General features: G+C 37.7%; 1 long non-coding RNA gene across 1 annotated transcript; it reads left to right on the forward strand.

Moving 5' to 3' along the window:
• The first annotated feature begins 227 nt into the window (after positions 1 to 227).
• LOC306653169 lies at positions 228 to 7,004 on the forward strand. The gene is made up of 3 exons (XR_013761659.1): positions 228 to 944; positions 4,493 to 4,594; positions 6,885 to 7,004. It is a non-coding gene; the product is annotated as an uncharacterized lncRNA (long non-coding RNA).
• Positions 7,005 to 7,980: the final 976 nt, after the last annotated feature.

Genomic DNA, 7,980 nt, shown 5'->3' on the forward strand with positions numbered 1-7,980 from the left:
GGAGAAAAATACTCTGCTAGGGTTGCTAAACTCTAAAGGTGTGAGTCTTGGGCTACTAATGGCCATCATGTTCCACCATACCCATCTCCTTTCTAGGGATGAATAAAGAGAAACATAAAACTTGCAGATGTTCATTTTTCTATCTGCATCCGGCTAGCCTTCCCTCTCAACATTTTATTGTGTAAACTTTTTACTTAAAATAGCTTGAATTGAATTTCTATCTTGTGCAACTGAAAGAGTCTTGAAAAATATAGAAGTAGATCTTCACTGTTCTCTGAAATAGTTTCTTTCACTAAAAGTGAGTTGAAAATCCATGACGGGATTATTGTGGGAATTAAAATCAAATGCACCATGTACGTTAAAGGTGGCATTAGAGGGTTATTTAACACTGTGTCCTTTGCAGATTTATATTATCTAGTTAACATTTCTTCTCCCTTGTGTTCCAGAATTTAAACGGTGTAGTAGCTGTGATGGTTAATCTGGATTGTCAACTTGATCTGATTGAGAAATATCCAGGATTAAGAGACTTCTGACTGTGTCAGTGAGTGTGTTTCCAGAGATGATTGACATGTGGAACAGCAAACTGAAGAGGAGACACACTGAATGTGTGTGGTACAGTCCAATAGGCTGGAAGCCCAGATGGACTAAAAGGCTGAAGGAGGCAGCTGAGGCAGATGCAAACTCAATTCTTGATTCTCCTTAAGTGGGAGCTTTGATTGCTGCTGTGATCAGTAAAGGACATCTGATGCCAGTTCCTTCATTCTTCCCAAAGGGACTCTGACCAGCCAGCCTCCAGGGAGTTCCCAAGCCTTCAGTTTTGAACTGGGTTGCACCATTGACTCCTCTTATTCTGAGGTTCTAGTTTCTTGGATTGAACAGCTACTGGTTCCTTTGGCTCTCTGCAGTGCAGATGGCAGTTGTGGAACTACCTAGCTTCTGATCCTGTAAGCCAATCTAATAAATACCCTTTTATAGTGTTATATATATATATGTGTGTGTGTGTGTGTGTGTGTGTGTGTGTGTGTGTGTGTTCTGTGTGTGATTTTGGTTCTGTTCCTCTCAAGAACACTGTCTAATATAGTAACCTTTTAAAACATTCTTTTGCCCTCTTTTTAAACAACAATCTGAGGATAACTTGTTCCCCCTTCCATCATAGATTGTTTTCAGTCTTCACAGTTCATAAATAAGATCTATATAGTTTTGATTATATCCATATTTATATCTATATATCTATCCATCCATCCTTCCAACTTTTTGATATAAAACTTGAGGAAAGAACCTCAAATCCAAAGTACTTAATTACAAGTTACTAGATTGTAAGAAGGAAAATGAATGACAAGCATCTAGTTAAGAGTAAAGATTAAGACTGCATGGTGACATAAAGGAGATTTTGTCCTTTTTACTTAGATATTTTTTTCAGAATGTCAGAAGCCAGTCAAGAGTTAGTCTTATAGCCCTGTGAGCCATTCATGACCTCTATAAGATCTCCAAAGATTTCAGAAAATGGAGAGCTCTTATCCTTTTTTAAATTGCCATATAACTCAAAAATGCCATAGTGGAATCTTGTCACCAACAACAGTGGTCTTTTTAATTTCCCCTCTTCCCCTTGAATCCAAACTCAACCCAATGACCAATACTCTAAATTCTCAGCATTAGTTGTGTTTGTGTGTGTATGCATGCTTTAGCTCTGAAAATCTATCTACATTTTAAATAGAGTATTTGGTAGGAGCAAACATTAAGAAGGAGTTGAATAAGAGTTTTATGCGCACTACTTTTATATTAGATAATCCAATCAAAAATAATTCCGTAGTGAGGCACTAAAGAGATGAGCACGTGACCAGTAACACATTGTTTATATATTTTTATACATATATATGTATATACATCTACATATATTTATAATATATTAGGAATCATGCAGCCTGGTGCTGATGTGAGAGTCTGCACAGAGCCAGGGTTCATTCCTGGGCCTAAGAGTGCTCTGGGGTAGGGGTGTGATGAAAAGGAGAAGGAAATTATGAGACTTGACTAACTTTCCCTGGGACTAGATTGGAGTGCTGTGATGATTAGTGGACACTCTGGCTTACACAGTCCAGTGAATGATTCTTAGCAAGCTCAGTAGGAGAAGGTGTCAAGCCACTCAGGCTTCCCTGGTGCCCAAAGGACTCCTGGTAGCAGATAAAATGCAATATGTTTTTTAATAGTACTTTCCTAATTTTTTCTTCAACATACAAAAACAATTTGTATTTTATATACCAACGATAAATAAGTTTTACATACTAACAATACACTTGAAATCTCAAAGTACAATGCAGTTTACAACAGCCCAGAAAATCGATATATTAAGGTACTACCCTACCAATATGTCAAGATGTGACCACTGAAAATGAATACACTGATGCATAAAATGAAAGATAACAAAAAAATGGATACTTTCCTAAATTTTTAAGCAGTCTTATCCCATGACCTTAGACTTCCATCTCTACTGATGTTCAGAGCATTTTTTGTGAGATAGACATTTGATTTAGCTCAAAGACACCTCATTTGGCTAAGTTTTTCAAAGTGTTTGGATTTCTCGAGGAAAGTGTTCCAGTTGGGCACCCTGCTTTTCCCAGGAGAAAGCCTATATTCTCTGTTCCTTGTGGTCAGTCAGGGATCTAGGTCAGCACAATCTCCTCTATTTTAACTGGTGACTTCTGAGATAACTCTGGTCACTCTCATGCTAGCTAGTAAGAAGGAGAAAAAAATTAGGAGTTCAGGACAATAGAATTCTTCTTTGGCATGAGAAATAGCAATTGGCCACATCTGTTCTGCTCACATCACTTTGTTGGGAGCTGAGTTACATGCCCTCTTCTCATTATAAGGGAGACCACAAAGTGCAGCCCTGATTGTCACCCAGTTAATATCTATTGCTGTGGAAGAAGAGGAGAACAGGTTTGGTAGATACCTAGCAATCTTTCTGCCACATCTAAGTTTATATAATTCCTTGAATCTGTCAGGGAAATTAGAACCACTTATTATAAACTCTCAATTCCCTTTGACTTTGAGAGAGTTTTAAGTTAAATTTGGTGTCCTCTTAGAGTAACTCATTTTCACTTTTTAAGGTTTATTCATTACTGAGGTCTGGTTGTTGAGTTCCCTTTTTACTTCAAATGGTCTAGTCTAAAATATTTTAAGGTTTTAAGCCATCCTAAATCCTTTTAGGAAGTAGCTGGGTTATAAATAATAAATAAAATAACACAATGCAGTAAGGTAACTGCTCAAAAAGCAGCTAATGTAAGAATTCTACAAATGTAACTGTGTTTGGCAAACTCAAACTGGTGAGCTGCAAGAAGAGTGGGTAGTAGAATTCCTGTGAAGGAAATTGCAGCATTTCCTGTATCCATGGGGTAGGTGAACAGCAGCAGCAGACATTTGGACAACTCAGTGTTAGAGAAGGGGATGATTCTGAGAGGTCATGTTGCCTGTCAATATACACACATCTTTCCCCTTAATTTATAACAATTACTCTGTATTCTTGTGCTACCAAATAATGAATTTTAGAGGATAAAATTAATTTTTCATATGTTTTCATGATATAAAACATGGTCCTCTTCCTTAGAGATTTTATATTCTTGCCATCTTGTGAGGCATAATATACTATATTGCCAGTCTTTTCCATTCACCCTCATAAACTTTGGCTCTTAGCCCAGTGCTTGGCACAGGGTGGATTCTCAGTAACTAATACTGAATGAATGAATAATATTAGGATTTCACAATGCTAAGCTGAAATTTGAAGTAGGTATTAGGAATCTCAGAAATAAGCAGGATTTCTGCTGATGCTTCTACAGACTACCAAAGGTTTTGCTTGCATGCATTAAGAAAAATGAAAAGTTGGTCACTAATTTTTCAGGGAAATTGACAGTAAAAAAATTTTTCCCATTCTTTTAAGAAGATTGCAAATAATAATTGTACATACTTATGGGGTATGGTGTGATAACTCAATACATGTCTGTAATGTGTCATGATTGAATCAGGGTAATTAGCATTTCCATGTCCTTTTACATCCATCATTTCTTTATGTAAACCTCTGATAATGATAATAAGCTGCTTCTGGATTCATCTGTGTGTATGGCTGTTCTCTCTGAGAAAATGTGCTGTATTCACAGCAGTATTTTCTTTAGGCATTCTGTGAACCTGAAAAGATACTTAAAAATGTGTGGGTATTTTGGACTTTGGATAATAAAGTATTAAGCTTCTAACATGTCTACCTACAGGCATTTATTAGAAGGTATTAGCACCTTATTAAGTTATAAACTTTCCAAAATTTCTCATGCTTTTTGAGTGTTATCCATCTTTGTTAATTTACCTTTGTTATGTCTAGTTTTTTAAAAAAAGTTTTAAAGTTTTCAAATTCACTGACAAGGCTTATATATTAAATCTGGTATATGTCAAGGTTTAGGCTTGTAACTGGGTGTCCAAACATACACATTATTTATATGTGTCCCCACAGAGCATGGCTGCCTTTTGGAAAACAGAACATTTTAATTTCAATTTACCATCTGTACTGACCAACTTTGTGCTGATTGTTCTTTACTCTTTGGTGATGTCAGAGGTACATTTTACCCCTATTGACTTTCTAAAGCATTGTTTAATTTGATGATCTACTATTTAAGAAGAATGTTGAACCTGTGAAAACGAAAAGAAAATTAAAAAAATAATTAGTGATAGTATTTCCAGGCAAAACAATCTTAGTTCCTGCCCTGGCAAGTGACTCCTTATTTTTCACATTGAATGAAATTAAGGAGGCTTTCAATAATGGGGTATTTATTGAATGTGCCATGGATGTGGAAGAAATCAATTGCCTAGGCATAATAACCTATGTAAAGTTCCATTTGAGAAGCAATTCAAATAGGGCTTTAAGAAAATTTTCATTTCTCTTTACTTTATGAAAGTTGTTCACACTTCACCAATTAAGAACATTTCAAAGGCCTATGTGACAAACAGCAAATATACAGAAGTCTCTGCTCTCTACTGGAAGGGTGATTTAAAGTGGTAATTTCACAAGGGAACTTGAGGTCTTTTCTAGTAGGAAAATCTCATGACTTCTCTGAGAAGAAAACATCCAGGAAAAAAAAAATCCATCTTTCCTCAGTCACCTATTAGCATATAGGTAACTTGGACTTTTAATCATAAAGTAACCAACCGTTATGGCTTATCTAGTCACAAGTTTTGATTGGAAGATAAACTCTTAAAGTTTCTTGTATTTTGAGAGATTTCTATCTTCCCAAATCTTTGAGTTTTGAGTTGTGTATGGGATGTTACAGAGTAACTTCTCACTAAAATACTGCATAGCTATTATGCAAGACAGTGACTTTCACGAAGGCCTCCAGTTTCACACAGAAGAGACCTCATTTTATTTAAGTATTTTATCTACCACACCTCTACCCACAACTGTGGCAATACTTTGAGTTATTGAAGGTGGACTCCAGGTGCCATATCCCTTGGTTCTTTCTTTCATAACTTGGGGTTCCCAGAAAGTAGAACCTAGGTAGAGGATTTATATGCTGTTACTGTATCAGCAGGACTCCCAGGAAGCAGGAGCAGAGTGCAAAGGAGATAATAAAGGAGGGAGAGCCAATGCAAGAATTACCATGGATCTGGTTGCTACTAAATGCAAATAAGTGCTTGAATCCGAGGGCTGTTCCCTGAACAGTCTTATCCTCAGCTTCTTAAGATTCTCTATCAGAACATAGAAAGAATGCTGTTGGAAGCCACTCAGATTCTCTTACAGGTCTGTACACCCATTTCCAGATAGTGTGTTGGTTGCCAGGGGGACATCAGTGCCCTCTTCTCTGGAGAATTGCCAGAAAGTGACAACACAGTTAAGGCTGCAGCCACAGGGGCAGCCTGAAGCCAATAATTCACTGCGGGAAGGTGAAATGGTCCCTTGCCTCAATTTATGCCCCAGAGGGCCCCATGGGATCAGACTGACACTAGTTTCTTACTGAGGTCAAATCCCTGTTTGACTCTTTCCTCTGCCCTAACCTGCTTGTCTCATTTCCTTTCTTTAGGGAATACTTCTTCAATAAATCACTTGAGCATTACTTCTGTCTCACATTCTAATTCTGTCTTCAAAGGGGAATAATTTATCCACTGACTCCTGTATCACTTGGTCTTGAATAAATATTAAAATAAAGAAAGGGAAGAGAGGGATTTAATTCAGCGGGAGGTGACATACTGTCAGAGTGCACCGATATGAAGTCAGTAGGAACTTACTTGGAGTTGGATCACTGTGGCAACCACTGAAACGAGACAGATGAGGACAAGAGCATCTTAAAAGGCACATAAGATAAATTTGCTACAATTTACCCCTTGGACCATTCATATCCACTCAATTCTTCCATAAGTTTTGCAGTCCCATACCCTAATAATAATATGGGATCTCCAATATAGTGACAACATGATAACCTCATTTCCTCTCCAGTGGGGAGGTGACTGAGATCCCTTCAAACTGGTGACCCACTCTTGTCTGAATTAAGGTAAGAAGAAGAGTAATACAAGCAAAAGTCCTAATGACTCTAGTTAGTCCTGATGCTTTATTTAATAGGCATCATTCATCGTTTCCATCTTGTGTTCTTGATTTCCCTCATTCTTTATAAAAGCTTTATCTGGTCTGAACTGCTTGTCTTTTTCTCATGGAATCTATGTCCTGGTTGTCTTGTCCTTCTGGACTATGGTCATTACAATTAACTGTTATAATCACTGGGAACAGAAGTATGAGACATACCTTGGGTTCCAGATGCACCACTCCCTGCCTCATTGTTTAGAAGCAATAGGAGCTCATGTTGGTAGTTAGGGTACTCATTTTTGCCTGTACAGTCATGCCTTTTGTTTTCTTCTAGTTCCCTGCCATGAGGAACAAAAGTGACAAGATGGTGAAGACCCCCTTTCATTTAACTTCCCTTCTCCCACTTGGGAACCAGACCTCTAACATGTCAATGACTAAAGTTGTAGGAATGGTGAACATTCATCTTGTAAGTAGGTCACTGGGAGTGATGGTTTAAATGGCCAATTCTATTTTCACCCCTTGGGTCACAGATGCATACTCTAGTCTTTAGGGATATAGTTCCACAAAGCCATTGCATCTTGAATTGCAACAACTCAATCTTTAAGGGTGTTATCTCCCAGAAGATGTCTTGGATTTTCAACAGGACACCCATCACTCCATTAGGCCAGCCGTTTCTGGGTGATGGAGTCCATGGGAAGTTCAGTGGCTTCTATTGTGTTCTGCCCTCTATCATCACCTTGGCCTTACAATAGGTCCCTTGTCCAGAGATAACATTCTCGGGAGGCCATCTTAGGGACTTCCTCTAGGCTCTTCTTACTATAATGTTCTTATTTCACAGATCAGAGTATGCTTGTTACATTATAAAACACAGAGAATAGAGAAATAATACAAGCTGGAGCCAAACACCCATGGGAACATCTATCAGATAAACTTGGGGAAAAACTTCATTTATCAACTGGTGTTAGTAAGCCCCTATCTCTTAACAGAGAATTATGATGTTAGTTTGGACTCCTAGGTATCACTCATATTCTGTGTCTGTCTTGAATAGTGTGGTTATTTCCTTTCCTTTAGTACATAGTTGCTTTAAAAATGGTAGTATGTCCATTTGGGAAGAATCAAGGTGATATTTACAGTACATTTGCACAGTAGCAAGCAGCATCCTTCCTCAAGGGAACCTGTCCTTCCTACCAATCAGTGGCCTCTAAGAACTATCTTAGTTGTGACAACTGTGTTTTTCTCTTGTGCAAGTCAGTGTTACCCTTCTGCTGGCCAGTTCTCAGTTTCTTTTATATTGTATATGACAAAATTTATCATAATCCTGCTCTGTTGTCTATATATATTTCTAGGAACACTGTGATATGTTGGCCCTTTCCTGAAATGGTGTCTAAGATGTATCTGATACAGATATTATCTTCCCTGTTAAAAAAGTT

The sequence above is a fragment of the Sciurus vulgaris genome (assembly GCF_902686455.1).
Source record: "Sciurus vulgaris genome assembly, chromosome: 2".
Taxonomy (NCBI): Eukaryota; Metazoa; Chordata; class Mammalia; order Rodentia; family Sciuridae; genus Sciurus; species Sciurus vulgaris.